Here is a 19,884-nt window from a genome sequence, read left to right as displayed (position 1 = left end):
GTCCTGCACCGCCCCCACCCTGCCCCAGAGCCCCCACCTCCCTCCAGAGCCCTTCTGCCCTGCCCCCTGCACCGCCCCCCAACCTGCCCCAGAGCCCCCCGCACCTCCCCCTGTTATCCATCCTCCCCCTGGAGCCCTTCTGTCCTGCCCCCTGCACCGCCCCCACCCTGCCCCAGAGCCCCCCGCCTCCTCCCGTTATCCAACCCCTCCCCAGAACCCTTCCGTCCTTCCCCTGCACTGCCCCCCACCCTGCCCCAGAGTCCCCCACCTCCCCCCGTTATCCATCCTCCCCACAGAGCCCTTCCGTCCTGCACTGCCCCACACCCTGCCCCAGAGCCCCCCCACCTCCCCCCAAAGCCCTTCCGTCCTGCCCCCTGCACCGCCCCCCACCCTGCCCCCATTATCCATCCTCCCCCCAGAGCCTGTCCGTCCTTCCCTCTGCAGTGCCCCCACCCTGCCCCAGCTCCCCCCGCACCTCCCCTCGTTATCCATCCTCCCCCCAGAGCCCTTCCGTCCTTCCCCTGCACCGCCCCCCGACCTGCCCCAGCTTCTCCCGCACCTCCCTCCGTTATCCATCCTCCCCCTAGAGCCCTTCTGTCCTGCCCCCTGCACCACCCCCAACCTGCCCGAGAGCCCCCCGACTTCCCCCTGTTATCCAGCCTCCCCCCAGAGCCCTTCCATCCTGCCCCCTGCACTGCCCCTGACCTGCCCCAGAGCCCCCCCACTTCCCCCGTTATCCAGCCTCCCCCCAGAGCCCTTCCATCCTTCCCCCTGCACCACCCCCACCCTGCCCCAGCTCCCCCTACACCTCCCCCATTATCCAACCTCCCCCCAGAGCTCTTCCGTCCTGCTCCTCACCCCCAAAGCCTCCCTTTCCCTCCCTCCAACCTGCCCCAGTGCTCCCTGTCCCTCCCCCCATTATCCAACCTCCCCCCAGCACCCTTCTGTCCCTTCCCCCACCCTGCCTCAGAGCCCCCTGCACTGCTCACCACTGTGCTCCAGAGCCCCCCCACCTCCTCCCATTATCCAGCCTCCCCCAGCCCCTCCCCCCACCCTGCTCCAGAGGCCCCCCCTGCACCTCCCCCAATTATCCAACCTCCCCCTAGTGCCCACTGTTCCTCTCCCCACCCTGCCCCAGAGGCCCCCCGCCAGCCTCTCTGTCCCTCCCCCTACAACCCCCATCCCTCCCCCTGCAGTTTAAACCAGGTTCCTGCACAGACTATAACTGCATCTACACTGGGCCCTTTGCCAACAGAGCTGAGCCGTTAGAGGGATGATTTGTTCACACTCCCATTGACACAGCAATGTCAGCACCCCTTTTAAATATGCCAGAGTGTCTGCCCCTTAAAGTAAGGCCTTTGCCAGCCAGGGTGGGGAGGGAGGCTCCCCTGGAGCGGGACTGCAGCTTTACAGTGCCCTGTTTGGGTGTTTGTAACAATCGCAGGTAAAGTCATGCCCAGGCAGAGTGTGCGTCTGACGCGGAAGGCACTGAACAGCTTTGATTATTAATAGTTATTTATTATTAATTATCACTGTTTGCTTGGGGGGGCACTCTGCAACTGTTACACCTTTTGCTTTCTGTGTATGGCCTCATTCTGTTTCTCAGTGTGGGGTGGGATGTATGTTTGCAGGCAGGCGTGCAGCGCTCAGCAGCCGCTGTGTTCGTGGAGTTGATCCTTGGAGGAGACACACACGCTGTGCTCTCCCAGGGAGATTTCACTTTCTTCTTCATTCTCCTGAAATCCAAACTAGAAGTGTTTTCAGGCTGAAAGTGTGTGCTTTGGGTAGAAATGCGACTTCAGCTGTTTGTGAGCTCAACAGCTGGGCCTGCTGCAGGAGGAGTGAGGGACCAGGATAGCAGCTTTGCAGAGTGGGGCGAGAGGGAGGAAGGCACAGAGACAGGAGTCTGATGAGGAGCAGTGTGGATTTTGGGCAGCGGATGTGCCAGCGTGACCATGCAGGGTATGACAGAGGGGTGCAGTGACAGGCAGCATCCCAGGGATTATACGCTGGGATTTGGAAAGTAACTCGGGTGACAGAAAACTGAACTAAACACAGAGGGCCCGATCCTCAGCTGGTGTAAATCAGCATCACTCTCTTGGATTTGATGGCACTATGATGATTTGCACTAGCTGAGGGTTGGGCCCCGGGGTAGGGGAGGAGGGGCTGTGGAGATTAATAAAACTGGGACTTTTCAGCTTCGAAAAGAGACGGCTGGGGGGGGAGATATGACAGAGGTCTATAAAATCATGACTGGTGTGGAGAAAGTAGATAAGGAAGTGTTATTTACTACGTCTCATAACACAAGAACTAAGGGTCACCCAATTAAATTAATAGGCAGCAGGTTTAAAATGAACAAAAGGAGGTATTTTTTCACACAGCGCACAGTCAACCTGTGGAACGCCTTGCTAGAGGTTGCTGTGAAGGCCAAGACTATACCAGCGTTCAAAAAGAACTAGATAAGTTCATGGAGGACAGGTCCATCAATGGCTATTAGCCGGGACGGACACGGATGCTGTCCCTAGCCTCTGTTTGCCAGAAGCTGGTCTGTTTGTTCACTTTGGGGCACCTGGCACTGGCCACTGTCTGCAGACAGGACACGGGGATGGATGGACCTTTGGTCTGACCCAGTCTGGCCATTCTTATGTTATTTTTTCCAGCAGGATAATTCTGTTCTGACGGGAAGTTCCAAGGCAGCAATCCCAGCCCCGAGCAGGGGTGCAGGGGAGATGGGGCAGTGGCCCTGGGCACACGCGCCCCAGCTGAGTGTGTCATACTAACAGCAATGCCCCTGGACTACGGGGAGTGGCCTGCAGCCTCTTGTGCCGTTACCAGGAGGAGCAAATACTGGGGGAACATTTGGAGTAGTGTCACGTCACCGGCAGGCCCCAGTCACTGGCCTCAGTGGGGTGCTCAGGACACAAATTGCCAGCGTCAAAGTGAATGCCATGCTGGTGACAGCACTGGCTGCACAGTCTGGGACAATGGAGCCCAGCCGCTAGCCCCTGAAGTGGGCAGGGTCGATGCCCACTCCCCGCCCTGCTGACGGCCTGGCCCAGGCAGGAGTGAGAGGGGAGATCGGTCTCATGGCTGAATCAGACCGTGCCCAGCAGGGTCAGTTCGTGCTAGCCGGGGGTTCTGAGGTGGACACGCCTCCCCCTGGATCCAGCCTGAAACGCACCAACTCATTTCACGTTGGCCACTCACAGACAGTCACAACCCACAGCCGAGACTGAACCAACCCCATTCCGGACCCAGCTGCCTGTCTACACATGTAAGTCTCATGCATCCGGGGGGGCCTGAATCCTGGGCTGGTCCATTCCCTTCAGGGGCAGTGGCTGCGAAGTCAGTTCTAACCCCCGCTGATACTTTCCCAAGGTCTCTGCAGGCACCAGCAACACACTTCCACCGTGAGAGCCAGGGGGCTAATTGTTGGCTCCAGCATAATTCTTACATTAAACAGACTCTGCATTTGAAACAAGCTTTTACAATTCCCTCCACTGCTCCCAGGGGACGGATCCTGGGAGGAGCATGAAATACCGGAGGGGTTGGTGTAAATCAATACTAACTGGTGAGGCTGTTGTTTCCCAGCCAGCATTTCATTACACATGGCAATCCAAGGAGGCAGAGTGTACAGGAACCCGGCTCTGCTGCCATTCACGGGCTCCTGGCCTCACATGCTGGCACCTGTGCAGCCTTGTGGCCTGTGAATTACAGCCTTGTGTAAGGGGACTGTTGCCCCCTTACTAACATTCAGTGGGGGTGTTTGGTTGCTAGCTCCCAGCACTAAAAAGGGAGGGGTCGATGGGAAATCAGGAGCCTGAGACTGACAGTCCCCAGGAACAAGGGCAAGAGGCCAATGCTCCAGATCAGCCTGATTGACAGGGCGGGCAGGCTAATCAAGGAGTCAGGAGGGCGGGGGGGGGGTGTCCCGTCCTCCTCCATGTGAGCTGGAATTGCCTGGGTCAGAAAGAGTGGGGCCGAGCTAAGGAGAGAGCAGGGGCCCAAGCTGAGCTGATGGGAGCAGAGCTGCAGCCCCAAAGCCAAAGCACAGCCCAGAGAGAGCAGACCTGCCCTGGGAGGGGAGCTGCAGCAACCAGAGCCAGAGGGGCCAGACAAGCAGCCCAGGAAGCAGGTGAGAGCAGAGAGCAGAGTCACAGAAGCAGCCTGCAGAGCAGACCTGCCCTGGAGCAGAACTGTAGCAACCAGAGCCAGAGAGGCCAGAGAAGCAGCCCAGGGAGCTGAAGGCAGAGCAGCAGCAGCAGCCGTGCTGAGGCAGTCTGGGGCTGGAGCAGTGCGGAGCTGGGTGCGATGAGCAGCTGGAGAGAGCAAGGGGGACCCTGGGCAGTGGGCCCAGCACAGGGAGACGCCTCAGCCAAGAGGCCCTGCAGGTCAGACTTGGAGTGGGATCGTAACCCTGACAGGGCGGGGGTGACACTGGGGAGAAGGGTCCTGCCACCCAAAGCCTGAGAGTGTGGCCACTGCCAGAGCAAGTGTCCAACCCGCAGCGTCCCTGCAGCACTGCCAGGGCCTGAGAAGGAGGCCTGGGACCTACAAGGAACAGACTGTGAAGTGCCCTGATGTCCAGAGACACTGTTTGTGATGGTCCCTGCCACAGAGCAGGGTGATGTGTTTTCCTTTAACCTTTCCCATTTTTCCTTACTCTTTTTTTAAAATTAATTGTTAAACAACTTGTATTTGCTTTAAATTGTATGAAATGATCAGTGGGTCAGGGAGGTGCGCAGTGCAGAGAGACTACCCTGGAGTGGGGACACCCTAGCCCCTGTCCCAGGTGACCACAGCAGGGTTGGAGGTTGAGCCCCCCAGGAATCCTGGGCCCCGCCTTCTTGGGGTTATGAGGACTCTGCCAGACAGGAGAGTGGAAGGGGAGTCCTCGAGGGCAGGGAGGCCTCTGGGTAAAGGAAGTGGGAGTGAAGACTCAGATCCTTTCACTAGCCCACTTCACCAGGGTAGTGCAGAAGCCAGGAAAGTTCCCCACAATAGTGGGACCATTCCCCTGCTTACACTTGCACTCACACAGGGACTGTCTATCTCACAGTGCGAACAGAAGGGCCCCTTGGGGCTTCTGTTTTCATATTAAAACCATCCTGCTAAAGACACCCAATCAAAAAGACAGACACAGGCAGTGGCAGCAGCAAGTGCCAATGACTCGCTCTGATAAGATCGGGAGGTGCATGCATCTGAGGAAGTGGGTATTCACCCACGAAAGCTCATGCTCCAAAACGTCTGTTAGTCTATAAGGTGCCACAGGACTCTTTGCTGCTTTTACAGATCCAGACTAACACGGCTACCCCTCTGATATCTGATAAGATTGTGTGTGTGTGTGCACGCACACGCCCCTAGTGCCCCTCTGGCAGGCCCTGGTGTGGTTTGAGACGCATCCACTTTGATTGGCCTTGTTAGCACTACAAAAAGTAATTTTCCCTCTGTTAAAAGAACAGGAGTACTTGGAGACTGACAAATTTATTTGAAGAAGTGAGCTGTAGCCCATGAGAGCTTATGCTGAAATAAATTTGTTAGTCTCTAAGGTGCCACAAGTACGCCTTTTTGCGGATACTGACTAACACGGTTGATATTCACCCATCTGTTGATATTCACCCCTTCTTGTCAACAGTTGAGAATGGGTCACTTCCACCCCAATTGAATTGGCCTCGTTAGCACTAACCCTCTCTTGGTAAGGCGACTCCCATCTTTTCATGTGTTGTATATTTATACCTGCTTAGTGTATTTTAGGGCAACCAGACAGCAAGGGTGAAAAAGCGGGATGGGGTTGGGGGGTAATAAGCACCTATATAAGACAAAACCCCAAATATTGGGACTGTCCCTATAAAATTGGGACATCTGGTCACCCTAGTGTATTTTCCACTCCATGCATCTGATGAAGTGGGTTTTAGCCCACAAAAACTTATGCCCAATAAATGTGTTAGTCTCTAAGGTGCCTCTGGGGGAGATATGGATGAAAGTGCGTGAGGCTCCTCTAGTGCTGGTGGGGCACTAGACAAAATCTAGGGCGAACTCGCCCCTGGGTGCACATGGGGCCTCAGCACCGCCCCTGCCCTGCTTGAGCCCCAGCGTGGAGCAGCCCTCAGCACAGCTCAGCCACCTCGAGGGGCTGGCCCTGTCTTTGGTTTTGGTGGCTGGTTGCTCGGGCGTGGCTGGGCCGCACCCCTCCGAGCACACCCAGTGGTTGGCTCCCTGTCACGTGTCTGTCCAGCCCTGGACACAGGGGGCCCTGCTCTGGTGGGGCTCTGGGCATTACTGCAAGAGAGACATTAAATCCTAGTGCAAACATACTGTGGCCAGGCCACTGAGCAATCACTGCTGAGCCTGCTCAGGGAGTCCCCAAAGTGAGGGTTTACGCCCTGCCCCCCTCGAGGTGTCTCTGCAGGGTGGGGATTCTCCCTGCTAAGGGCTCAATGTGGATAGGAACTGCTTGCAGGCCCCGCTGGCTTCAGAGAGACAAAGCGTGAGTCACTGAAGCAGACAGCAAAGTCCTACCAGCCCCAGCCCCCCCATGCTGGCGTATCCCTTCCCCAAAAGCCCGGCAGGGAGGAAAATCCCCACCACTGGGTTTTTGGGAGTTCCTTCTGCCTCCTGCAGTTTGCTGCACATACATGACTGTTTGACCCTTTCTCTTGGCAAAAGCCCTGCTGTGGCATGGCCAGATGTGCAGCTCCCTGGCAAATCAGCCCAGCTGAAAACTGTCTCCAGCCAAATAACAGTACGGCCCAGGTGTGAACTCCCCCTTGGGCAGCCTGTGCACTTGCAGGGGGACTGGCACACCCCATTGGGCAACCTGTGCAGTCCAGGGGGGCTGGCACACCCCTTGGGAAGTGCAATCACTGCAGGGGGGCGGCACACCCCCTTGGGCAGCCTGTGCACTGCAGGGGGGGGCGGCACTCCCTATCAAGCAGCCCATTCGCCGCAGTGGGGGGTGGCACTCCCTATCAGACAGCCTATAATTAGATCATTCATAATTAGAGCTGACAGAACATGGGGAGGAGGAGAGATCGTTTCAGTACAAGATTCCCCCTTCCTTTACTGAAATTTGGAATTTCAACAGAATGTTTCATCTGAAGATTTAGACCAACCGTATTCAGAACTAGTATCAGTAAGAGCCTAAAACCTTGGAAATCCCTCTCCGCCACAGCGGACAGAGCCAGAGACATGCGGGTGACTCCATGGAGGGGAGAGGTGCAGCCACAGACCGAGTGAAGGAAAAATCCCCAAAAGGTCTGAAAGTGACATCGTGCCTAGTTACTTACAGAGCCCAGGGCATGCTGGCTGCTCCGGAGACAGCAGGAGCCCCAGGGCTGTGCCCCAAAGACCCTGCGATCTAGGCAGAGAGCCGCTGGCTGGGCGAGAGGGATGTAATGCACCAGCAGTGAGCTGGAGCCAAGCATGGAGGTGAGCCCTTAGCTTGTGAGGTGCTGACGCCCCAGGGGTTTGACTTGGGCCTCGCATATGCTGGCCTGGAGATTCAGAGAAACTCAGCCCAAGTCAAGGAAGGGACAAGTATAAAGCCAGTGTGAGAGCGATAGCTATTCCTCCGCGCTAGAGCTTCACACCCAGCAAACAGCCCCTCACCCTTGGCTCTGTCCCAAGCACCTATTCAAATGCCTGGTCATTCAGGGTTAGCTCCCGGATGTGCCTGTGTGCTCCCTCTCCGACCCAGAGAGCGCACAGCCCCTGCGCTGAAGAGCAAACTGTCTGAAAGGGGTGCAATCTACACGTGGCCAACAGCAAAGTGTCTTCCTGCTCGGCAGGGCCGTCCAGGCATGAGCAGCGTGAGGTGAACTAGGAAAAAGAAGAATCTCACCCAGGCTGTGTGTGAAGAATTTGACAAGTTTCAGCCTGGAGCAGATGTGCCTGGCTGAGTTCTGGGACGATGAGCTTTCCAAGGCCATCGCTTAGCAAAGGGGCTGGGATTAAACAAACCCAAGTGCAGGCTGCTAACGCTGCTGGGGAAGGCAGCAGATGCCCATTCGACAGCCAGCAGGAAAGCCAGGCAAAGAGGGGCCTGTTTGTAAGACTCCTGAATCCACTTTGCTGCGTGACATTTGATGGCCTCTGTTCATCCGGCGGCCTGTGTTGTGCAGGTCAGACTGTCTGGTCCTGGTGCTCCCCTCTGGCCTTAGGCTCTATGAATGAATGAAGTGACCCCACTGGGGAAGAGCAGAACGAACAGAGGAGGAAGGGAACTGCCACAGATCTGGGCCATGAGTGGATTAGTTTGCAGTTGGAGCACAGGCTGTGCTGGGAATGGGAGCGGTACCGCATTCAGGCGAGCAGGCAGCTGGGTAATAGATGGTGGTGAGGAACTGGGAAGCCTGTCAGGAGTCAGGTTCAGAGTCCCAACTGGGGCAGGGCAGGCTGGCCAGGCCGGTCTTGTGCAACTTCCCCTGGCCCAGGTAGTGATGACGGGGCCCTGGCTCTGACCTCGGACATGGCAGTGCTGGCCAGGCCAGGAGTGAAAGGCAGAAAAGAGCTCTCCCCTGCCCACCTTGTCCCCCCTGATCCAGTGGCCAGTTTTATCCCACTGAAACCTGTGGTGTCACCAGGTCAGACAATCGGCTCTCGCGGGACTCATTCCTGTGATGCCAGTCACCAGGTGTGAGAGCAGGGCTGGGCAAACTTTTTGGCCTGAGGATCACATCTGGGTTTGGAAATTGTATGGCGGGCCATGAATGCTCACGAAATTGGGGTGGGGCACAGGAGGGGGTGAGGGCTCCGGCTGGGGGTGTGGGCTCTTGGGTGGGGCCAGAAATGAGGCGTTCAGGATGTGGGAGGGGGCTCTGGGCTGGGGCAAGGGGTTGGGGTGCGGGTGTGTGTGTGTGTGAGGACTCCAGCTGGGTGTGTGGGCTCTGAGGTGAGCTGGGGATGAGGGGTTTGGGGTGCAGGAGGGTGCTCCAGGCCTCATGCTGGCAGGAGAGGGATCAGGGCTGGAGCAGGGGATGGGAGGAGGTCAGGGGTGCAGGCTCTGGGCAGCGCTTATCTCAAGGAGATCCCAGAAGCTATGGCCTGTCCCTTCCTTAGCCATGGGAGCTGCAGAGCCGGCACTTGGGGCAGGGGCAGTGTGCAGAGCCCCCTGGCTGCCCTATGCGTAGGAGCCTCAGGGGCAACATGCCGCTGCTTCTGGGAGCCACAACACGTGTGGAGCGGGGCAAGCCCCTGACACCGCTCCCTGGTAGGAGCTCGAGGGCCAGATTTAAAGGTCTGACAGGCTGGATGCAGCCCCCGGGCTGCAGTTTGCCCACCCCTGTGCTAAAACCTCAGTCGTTGAGAGAAATAATCCCCGTGGGACTGAGTTTTGCTGCTTCCTGTGTATATTCCTCTGAGACACCTGATGAAGCAAGGCCTCCGAGTCCTTCCTCTGGGGCTATGGGCCAGCCTCGGGGGCAAAGCAATCCAGTCACTGGCGGTTCAACCAGAGCTTGTGCCCATCACAAAGATCCTAGCCAGCCCTCAGCAGCATGCCCCAGCGCAACGGGCTCTGGTGGCAGGGCCGATCTGGTGGAGGGAATTGATGTCGTCTTCACTGATTTGATTCCTTTGATTGGTTTAACCCAGACCGGCTAATTCAGGTGACAGGTGGGAGCCTGAAGTTGACTCACTCGCCCTGGAGAAAGGCCAGGAGGCCGGGGTTTTCCCTGCCTTTTTCCTGCTTCCTTTGAAGAAGAAACACAAGATGCAACTAAGAGTCTAGGCAGTGGTTTTGTGGTGGTGGTTTCACCTGCACACTGAGACGCTGAATCAGAGCAGAGTGTGGAAATGTCCCCAGAGCGCCCATGCAGGCAGCTGCTCAAGCCCACTGAAGGGAGACGCACAGAAGTCCAGCTTGGCTTCCAGCCGCCCCAGGGCAGACAGGCAAAGCTGCTGTTTGCACCGGGAACTCGCTCTTGCTTGAAGCCAGGCTCAGGTGCGCCAGTGCAATTGCAGCAGACTTGCCTGCCTGGGCTGGAGGTTTGCATTGGTGCCGCTTCTCCGAGGGCAGAGGTGAGGGCAAACCTCCGTGGGAGGCAAGGCTGCAGTCTGGCTGGGTGGCCCAGGGGCCGGCATGAGGCCCACATAAGCCCCGAGGCCCGGAGAGACTCCAGCCCGAGGTCTAGGGGTCTCACAGGGTGCCCAGGCCTGGTGGCTTGCTCCCTGCCAGGCTGAGGTTGCTGAGACACCAGGCTGGCTGGAGCAGGCGGAGTGAGCCAGGTGGGGCCTGCCCAGCCAGCTGCGTTCCTCTAGCCCCCTCTTGTGGCCATCACGTGCGGTGCCTCTTTCCATTTTCCCACCGCAAGCCGAGCGCTCAGACCGGGGCTCAGGGATGGGTGCCCCGGGCGGGTGCTCAGACCAGGGCTCAGGGGTGGGTGCCCCAGGCGGGTGCTCAGACCGGGGCTCAGGGGTGGGTGTCCCAGGCGGGTGCTCAGACCGGGGCTCGGGGTGGTGCCCTAGGCGGGAGCTCAGACCGGGTCTCAGGGATGGGTGCCCCGGGCGGGTGCTCAGACCGGGGCTCAGGGGTGGGTGCCCCAGGCGGGTGCTCAGACCGGGGCTCAGGGGTGGGTGCTCAGACCGGGGCTCAGGGGTTGGTTCCCTAGGCGCTCAGACCGGGGCTCAGGGGTGGGTGTCCCAGGCGCTCAGACCGGGGCTCAGGGGTGGGTGTCCCAGGCGGGTGCTCAGACCAGGGCTCAGGGGTGGGTGTCCCAGGCGGGTGCTCAGACCGGGGCTCGGGGTGGTGCCCCAGGCACTCAGACTGGGGCTCAGGGTTGGTTCCCCAGGCGGGTGCTCAGACCGGGGCTCAGGGGTGGGTGCCCCAGGCGCTCAGACCGGGGCTCAGGGGTGGGTTCCCCAGGCGCTCAGACCGGGGCTCAGGGGTGGGTGTCCCAGGCGGGTGCTCAGACCGGGGCTCAGGGGTGGGTGCCTCAGGAGGGTGCTCAGACCGGGGCTCAGGGGTGGGTGCCCCAGGCGCTCAGACCGGGGCTCAGGGTTGGGTGCCCCAGGCGGGAGCTCAGACCAGGGCTCAGGGGTGGGTTCCCCAGGCGGGTGCTCAGACCGGGGCTCAGGGGTGGGTGCTCAGACCGGGGCTCAGGGGTGGGTGCCTCAGGAGGGTGCTCAGACCGGGGCTCAGGGGTGGGTGCCCCAGGCGCTCAGACCGGGGCTCAGGGTGGGTGTCCCAGGCAGGTGCTCAGACCGGGGCTCAGGGGTGGGTGCCTCAGGAGGGTGCTCAGACTGGGGCTCAGGGGTGGGTGCCCCAGGCGCTCAGACCGGGGCTCAGGGGTGGGTGCCCCAGGCGGGAGCTCAGACCGGGGCTCAGGGGTGGGTGTCCCAGGAGGGTGCTCAGACCGGGGCTCAGGGGTGGGTGCCTCAGGAGGGTGCTCAGACCGGGGCTCAGGGGTGGGTGCCCCAGGCGCTCAGACCGGGGCTCAGGGTGGGTGTCCCAGGCGGGTGCTCAGACCAGGGCTCAGGGGTGGGTGTCCCAGGCGGGTGCTCAGACCGGGGCTCAGGGGTTGGTTCCCCAGGCGGGTGCTCAGACCGGGGCTCAGGGGTTGGTTCCCCAGGCGCTCAGACCGGGGCTCAGGGGTGGGTGCCCCAGGCGGGTGCTCAGACTGGGGCTCAGGGGCGGGTGCTCAGACCGGGGCTCAGCGGTGGGTGCCCCAGGCGCTCAGACCGGGGCTCAGGGGTGGGTGCTCCAGGCGGGCGCTCAGACCGGGGCTCAGCGGTGGGTGCCCCAGGCAGGTGCTCAGACCGGGGCTCTGGGCCCATGTCCCGCATCGTCAGGGTGCAAAGAGAGGCCCAAACCCAGCCAGGCCTGAGATCCCAGGGAGCTGTGCCCATCCATGCCTGAAGTCTGATGAGCTCCCCCTGCCCGCGGGGAAATGGGCAGATGGTCCCTGTTGGTGCCAGCCAACTCCCTTCCTGAGGGCAGAGCCAGGAGCTGCGTCTGTGGGCAGGAGGCCTGTGTCACCCCTGCAGGGGATGGGGCAGGCAGATGCTGGCTGTGGCTGACCGCTCCCAGTGCCCCCAGGCTAAGGTGTGCTGGGCATAATTAGGGGGAACACTGTGGGTTGGGGCCTGCTCATGCCTGTTACCTCCCCTGTAATCTGAGCCAGCAGGAGGGCAGCCTGCTCCACCCACCGCAGAGGGACAGGCTCATGGGCTGTGGGATCCATTTACACCCCCTCTGGCTGGTCAGCCGGAGGGACCCGGCGGCATTGCACAGGCTGTCCCAGCAGCACCAGGAAGGGGGGACAGGCATTAGGGAACCTTGCTGAGGGCTGCAGCCCATAGAGCCTGGTGACTCGCCCAGCGCGCTGCCAGCTACTTAGGGCGTTGGTGTCCCCCAGCACCCACAGACCTGCCCTGCAGTGGGGTCAGCTGCCAAACGTCCCTCACACCAGGGAGTGTCGGGCACCAGTGGTGGGTGGTGGCTCCGGCACTGGCGTTCCGGCCAGCTCCCCAAATGCACATTTGCCTGTGGCCCTCTGCAGTGCCAGGTGTCACGCTCACCAGCAGAGCAGCCCTGCCAACAGCAGGAGCTGTTTGGGTGCAGAAGCCAGCGGGCAGCGGGCTCTGAAGCCACAGCGGGACCTGACGAGCCGCTTGGCAGCCCCTGCTGCAGGCGTGTGCGTTGGCGCCCTGAGGGTGCCCCGCTGAGAAACGCAGCCCCCTCCCCCACATGCCCGCTGAGAAACGCAGCCCCCTCCCCCATGTGCACTGGGAGGAGCTGTTGACATGAGGGGTGGCAGGGCCTGCGCCCCACAAGTGCAGTGAAATGAACAGGGAGCTGCAGGGCCCCAGGACTTGGCAAACAGGCCCAGTAACATGCCAGCCATTCCTCTGGGGTGGGGGGCCACCCCTTATACTCTAGGCACTAGGACCAAGGGGGCGGCTTGCTCTTTGCCTGGGGGGAAGCTGCAGTGAGGAGCCAGCCAGAGCCTGGAGCAGGGGCAGGATCTGCCAGGGCAGCGACCGTGGAGCACTTGCTGCACCTATTGAAGTCCGGGGGGGGGGGGTGAGTTGTATCTGAAGGCCCCTCCTCCAGCCTAGGACTCTGGATTGAAATAAGGGCTGGGGCCCAGTGATGAATGACAGGGTCAGCAGAGGGTCAGAGCTCCAAAAGCAGGAGCCAGAGGGGCACCCCGAGCAGAGAACCCCAGACAGCACCGCTGCTCCTCACAGGTGTCTAGGGAGCCAGCGAAGCACTCCCTGCGGCTGTGAGCAGACTCTGTTCTGGGCCAACCCCCTGCGTGCTCCAGCCATGCCCCCTGGAATGGGCACGTGCTCTGTTGTGTGGGTCACTTCCCCCACCCTGTGTCCAGCCAATGTCGCTTGGAACCCTCAGGGCAGGGCCTGGCTACTGTGTCTGCAGCACCTCACACAATGGCCATGGGGACCGGCGCAATAAACATGAGTGATAATAATTAACCTGTGCTGCCACCCAGCTCCTGCTCCAGGCCAGGCTGCCAGGCTGTCTCCCAGGCGTGGGGGGGGGGATGGGGCCATTCCCCTGGGCTGGGCAGAGGGGATGGATGTACAGGGGCCGGGAGGGGGACTGGGCTGGGCAGGACAAGGCTAACCCAGAGGCCTGCTGGAGCCTGCAGCACAAACTCTTCCCAAAATCCAGTCCAACACGCAGCCTTTGCCCCTGCTGAAGGTCAAGGTGGGGCGTGGGGAAGCCGCCCCATGGCCCAGCCAGCCAGAGGGAGGCTCTCACAGGGCCAGCAGACAGCCAGAGCCATGCGCTGCTCCCCTCTCAGCCTCCTCTTCCTCCTCACGCAGATAGGGGGATCCCTAGGGGCTGGGGGGGGGGGAGAGTCCAACACAGCGAGGGGGGGAGAAGGGGAGTGTGTACAGCAGAGCGGGCAGTATCCGGACTCCAGGGGAGTGCGTGGGTCCCAGGGCGGGCAGGGGGAGCACAGGCTCCCAGCAGGGCAGGCAGGTTTGGGAGGCAGGTAGACCCTGAGTGCCATGGGGGGCATGGGATGGGGCAGGCTAGGGAGCACAGATCCTGGGGGAGGGAAACAGATTTGGGGGGCTGGTAGAGCCTGCAGGCCCTGGGGGGCGTGGGATGGGGCAGGCTCGCTGGTGAGGGATGGGGAAGGGGAGCAGACATTGGCAGGGCAGGGGGCAGGGCACGGGCTCAAGGGAAGGTGGCACAGCCCTTGGGGTTTGTCCCTCTGCCCACGGCTGCCCGACGGGGGCTGCAGCCTGTGCTCTCAGAGAAGCTGCCCAGGCCCTTTCTGAGCCCCACATGTCCCGGAAGGGGAAAGAGCATTGGTACCCGGGTCAGCTGCTTTGGAAGAGGCCTGTCCTGGCCCCTGGGTGCCGTCGTGGTAGGCTGGGTGCTGCTGCCCACGGTCCTGGGCAGTGGACGGCCACGGTGTGTGTGTGTGTGTTGGGAACATGCACTGAATGGGCTGCTGCTGACGGCTCCAGCCCTGCTCTCCCTGCTGCTGTCTGGAGCAGCCTGTGCCAGGGGGCTGGACATTGCCCTGGACTCGTGCGTGCCCTGCCTTGGCTCCCGTGATATGCCAGGGGTGTCTGGTTCCAGGACAGGGCTCTGAGCCCCCTCCCCCCAGGGCACTCTGGCCCCTCTGACGTTGGACCCTGGGCAACTGAAGGTGGCACCTGGGCTCTCCGGCCAGTTTCCAGGAGCTGTGAAGGAGAAAGCAGCCACCAAGGGAGTGTAGGCTGGGGGGAGTCCCACAGGTAGCCTGCTGCCCCCAGCCCCACAGAGCAGCCCTAGGGACACTAACCAGCATCTCCCTCCCACTCAGGCTGGCCCCAGCAGCAGGACGCGCAGGCAGAGCCCTGCGCTGGCTCCAGCAGCCCTGATGGGGCATTTCCAGGTCTGGTCCCAGGATCCCTGGTCAGGATCAGCAATAACCACCCTGCAACCCCCACAGACACCTAGCAACAGGCACCGGGGGCAGCACCATGCCCCAAGCAACAGGCAGAACTTACCTCCTTCTTTGGCTGTTTGGGGTTTGCAGTGGCTCCCTGGTTCCCTTTCTAGCAGCTGTCTCTACCCTGCAGGACTTCTTTCCCTGCCTTCAGGCAGCTGGGCTGACGGTCCCAAAGGCCAGCCCTGGCCAGAAGAGAGACTGGGTCATTCCTCCAATCAGCTGCCCTGAGAATGAGGGGGCCCTTCCCCAAGCCTCTGGTTCAGGTATGGAGAGGCCTTTGGCAGTGTGGTGGTGGCACCCTGGCACTAGCTGCCAGACATGGTGTGTATGGATGTCCGGGGAGCTGTGGGGAATTTATACTGCCAAGTGCAGCTCCATGTATGACATGTTATGCAAATCACTAGCATACTAATTTGCATATTACATATTTTGCATATATTATAAACAGCTCCTTTAGCAGAATTATGTGCTGCTGGCAAAGGTGTCCGCCCATTTGACTCCTCTGGTGTAAGATGCCCTGGTTCTCCTGCAGGGCGGCCGCAAGGCCAGCGTCCCATCCCCACATTAACCTGCTGACCTGCCTCACCCTAATTGGGTGTGGGGATGGTTCTTCTGGGGCAATTAGGTAGGGCAGCATTGAGGGTTTGGGATAGCAACCCTCATCCTTCTGGCACATCCCTTTTCAGACCCTGTTCTTTCTTAGTATCCTATTCATCCCCCCACCTTCCCTTACTGCTGCCTAACCCATGTGGCTTAGGTACTGTGTACAATAGTGGTCTCTGGTGCCCTCAACTTAGCTAAAGGTGGGAGATCCCAGCAATGGGGTGGGTCAGCATGGCAGGGCTGCCATGGGTGTTCCACAAGATGCTGGTGCTGCTTGGTGGAAAAGGGGCAGGGTCCAGGAATCTACACGCTGTAGAAGGCTTTGAGAGGGGAGGGACTTGGGGGGAAGTGAGGCAGCGAGGAGCAGCCTGGATGTGAGCAGTTCCTTGCAGGTTCTGGACAGATGGGGAGGGGAGCACAGGCTGGGCTGGGCCTGGCCCCACAGAGCAGCCCTAGATGCAGAATCCCCCAGATGACCCTCCTGTTCTCTGGCACAGATCAAATACAACAAGGACAAAGAGATCATGGTTTTCTACAGTATCATGGGGCAGAAGGCAGACACCCTTCCGTGGGCGTCTTCATCATCGAAAGGGAGACGAGGCAGCTGAAGGTGACACAGCCGCTGGACAGAGAGGACATCAGCCACTACACGGTGAGTCCCTGGGTGCGGTGGATGGAGCAGGGGCATGTTCTCAGGGGCTGATGGCCCCTGGAGCTTGGAGGTGGCTGGGAAGGGGCCGGAGGCTCCAGTGAACTGGGTTTCACTCCATTTCTTGTACTGCACGGTCCAGAGGGCAGCTGCTCTCTCCTCCCCCTCATGGTTTCTTCCCCAAGGCCCCGGCAGAGTAAAGCCAGAGAGGAGGTGCTGACCCCAGCTGGGCGCTGCCTCCTGCTCTGTCAGGTCACGTCAGCCCTTGGCCCTGGGGCCTGGTTCTTTCCCCGAGGTGCTGAGAGCTGCAGCGGGAGCTGAGGGGCCCCAGCACCGTTGAGAATCGGGCCTAGAGCACTCGCTCGCTGCCTCAGCAGGGCCACTGCTGCTTGGAGACGTGCTCAACGTGCGCCTCCCGTCTCCAAAAGCTTGGCTGGATGCCTCGTCACAGGCCCATGGGTCTCTGCTGGCTGCTTTTGGAGCCATGGCTGGGTTTGGCAGGCACTGCTGGCTGCACATTGCCAGGCAGCTGCAGGACTCGCAGGGTGGCTTGATGGTGCCTTACCCCCTGTGCTGCCTTTGCAGGTCTATTCCCACGCTGTGTCTCTGAATGGGCAGCCTGTGGAGGACCCCATGGAGATCATCATCACTGTGAGCGACCAGAACAACAACCAACCCCAGTTCACCCAGAGCATCTTCACAGGCTCCATAGAAGAAGGAGCCAAGCCAGGTATGTGAGGAGAGCCTCTGCTGGGGGGATGAGACACACTGGTCATGAGATGTGGCTTTGGAGGGTTCCCTCCAAGAAGAGAGAGAGAGAGAGAGAGAGAGAGAGAGAGAGAGAGACAGGGGCTGTTTGAGCGTTGGGTTAATTTTGCTTTGAAGAATTTAAATCCCAGAATAACCCAAAGGGGCTAAAATATGCCCACTGAGCAGATGCACCTTGTCCAGAGCGTGCTGCTCGTGCGGCTGGCTGGGTTTGAAGCAGGATCTCCCTCCCCTTCTAACCCAGCAGTTCCTTCCCCCGATCCTGCAGGAGAGTCGGCATCCTGGGGTTGACCACCCGCCTCGCTACAGACCCCGCGGAGGGGACCAGTTACCTTCCCAGAAGGCTCTGGGGCTGGCAGGGAGCAGGTGCTCAGCGCAGATACTGCTGATGGGGTCGGTACGAGAACTGGAAGAGAACAGGGGAGCTAATTTAGTAACAGTAAATGTAGCTCCCAATGGTGCTGTCCGTGTACCTGTGAGACGCTCCCAGGGCTCTAGTCTTTGTATCGCCCCAGTGAGATCGATGGCTCTGGGCCGACGGCTCAGCCTGCGCTGCCCCGAGGCGCTTACAGTCTTATTCCCCTTCCTTGGTGACTGCAGAGAGGAATTGGTAGACGTTAGGGATGGGAAATGCCTGGTGGTTGATCTAGTCACCTTCCCCCATCCCCCTTGGCCCGCCAAGGGGGGATTGTTCCGGGTAGTACGTTCTGGAGAATCATCTCCAATCTCATTTTGTCCTAGAATTATAAAAATGGTGTTACTCATAACTCGTGCCCAGGTACCTCCGTGATGCAAGTGACAGCCACAGATGCAGACGACAGTGTAAACAGCTACAATGGGGTCATTGCTTACTCCATCCTGCAGCAGATACCTGAACAACCCCACGGAGAGATGTTCACCATCAACCCGGAGACTGGCGTCATCAGTGTGATTGGAACTGGGCTGGATAGAGAGGTGAGTGTCACAGCGTTGGGTTGGAGTGTGTTGCATTTGCACAGAGCGGATGGATGGTCATAGGTTTTGAAGGGCGAGCTCCACACCGAGACGCATTCGGAATGGCGGGCACAATCCGTGTCACGCTGCAGGATGTCTTTGACAAACTTCCACTGTCTCTGTTTCTCCTGGGTGTTTGTGCCATGTTAGATCTCCCCTGCCCGGCCAGCCCTCGGGCTGAGTGAATTGTGCTTGGCAGTGGGGGGGTTCAATGGGCATCTCTGCAGTGCTAGAAACTGACCCCCCCCGTGGGAGGCCCAATCGTTTGGCCGTGTTCGGTTAATTCAGCTAATTTAAATGCATCAAATCTCAGCCCCACGTTGGGTTGTGTAGAAACACATTGATGTCGAGCCTGAGCGCAGCAGAGCGGTTGCACTGGGAACTGGGCACGGAACACTCCTTGGGGACGTGAGCACACGTGGCCTTTCTAGAGACACAGGCCCCACCCTTCTCCCTTCATAGTCCATTGCAACTGGGAGCAGGAGGCTGAGAACAGCCCTTCGCCCCATCTCGCTGCCTCCTCCCCTGCTTCACAAACAGTCACAGGTCTTCTCGGCCTGCCCCGGGTGGAGGAACCATTATTCCTGTGTTACAGAAGGGGAAACAGCCATGGCAAGGGCAGGGAGCTGCCCAAGGCCACATGGGAAATTACTGGTGGCGCCAAGCCCCTCCCTCGGACTGCGAGGCTGTGCCAGGGCAGGAGTCTCCAGGACCTCCGGCCACACCAGGAGGGCTGCTGCAGGCTCCCAGTGAAAAGCTTCAGAGGGCACGGTTAAATCATCTTCCTTGTCCATCAGTCAGACCACGTCACCCCTTCCTGTTCACATCCCTTGCCCTCCCTCGCCCACGCACCATGTCCAGCCAGTTTATCCTCACTGCCACGGCCCCACAGGGCTCTGTCCTGGCTGCAGCTCCGACCGCAGTCCCTGGCCCCTCCAGCAATGCCAGGCACAGCCCCTGGTCTGTGTTCCCCCATGGCAGCTCCCCCAGCCACCCACCCGCCCTTCCCAACAGCAGCGCATTTGTGACTGTAATAGGCGGACCAGACAGCAAGTGTGAAAAATCAGGACAGGGGGTGGGGGTAATAGGAGTCTATATAAGTAAAAGACCCAAAAATCAGGACTGTCCCTATAAAATCGGGACAGCTGGTCACCCTAGATTGTAACATGCTGGCAGCTCTAGTAGGGTGAGCAATGAGTTAATGGAAAGGAAGGCCCTGGCCCAGCCACACAGGGGAAAGGCCCCTCTTTGAGCCCCACTCTGCAGGGGAAAGGCCCCGTTCTGAGCCCCATGTGTCTCTCTCTCTCTCTCTCTCTCTCTCTCTCTCTCTTTCACAGACTGCCCCCCAATACAGGCTGACAGTGCAGGCTGCAGATCTGCAGGGAGAGGGGTTCACAGCCTCCGCCACTGCTGTCATTGAGGTGCAGGTGAGGCTCTCAGGCTGTGGTGAGGGCGGGGCTGGGCTTCCATTAACACACAGGGCACTACTAGAGATGCTGGGGCCACAGACCTGGCAGCTGCCTCTACACTCCCACTGCTAGCCAGTGCCATCAAACTACTGCTCGTACCCAGTTAGCAAGCCTGCCACAGGCTGCACAGGAGTCCCCAGTGGTGGGCAGAGCTGGGGCAGGAGAGCCTGGCTGGAGGGAGGCAGCTTTTTCAAAAACCACAAGCTGACACGGGTCTCACAAGTGGCCCGCAGCTCTGAAAGCACCCAGCCACCCGTGAGCAGCTTCCACCCCACCCCAGGGCAGGTCTCCCAATCCCTGGCTGGTAAGAAGGTAACACCCTTTCCTCAGCCCTGGCTGACCTGTTGCTCTTTAAATAGCTGTGAAGAACCAATCAGTGAAATTCACCCTCTTTTTCAAACCAGTGGAATGGCCAATCATGTGGCTCCACTCACTTAAAAAAAAAATCCTTACAGCCCATTGGCTGGCAGGCAGAAGTGGGGTGGAG

At 59.8% G+C, this 19,884-nt stretch overlaps 1 pseudogene; it reads left to right on the top strand.

The window, feature by feature from the left end:
* The first annotated feature begins 3,023 nt into the window (after positions 1-3,023).
* On the top strand, positions 3,024-19,762 carry LOC115660523 (annotated as a pseudogene).
* The last annotated feature ends 122 nt before the right edge of the window (positions 19,763-19,884 follow it).

This window comes from Gopherus evgoodei, chromosome 12 (genome assembly GCF_007399415.2).
Source record: "Gopherus evgoodei ecotype Sinaloan lineage chromosome 12, rGopEvg1_v1.p, whole genome shotgun sequence".
NCBI classification, from domain to species: Eukaryota; Metazoa; Chordata; order Testudines; family Testudinidae; genus Gopherus; species Gopherus evgoodei.
Note: the sequence above shows the minus strand (reverse complement) of the source record. Positions and strands in the feature narration are given on the sequence as shown.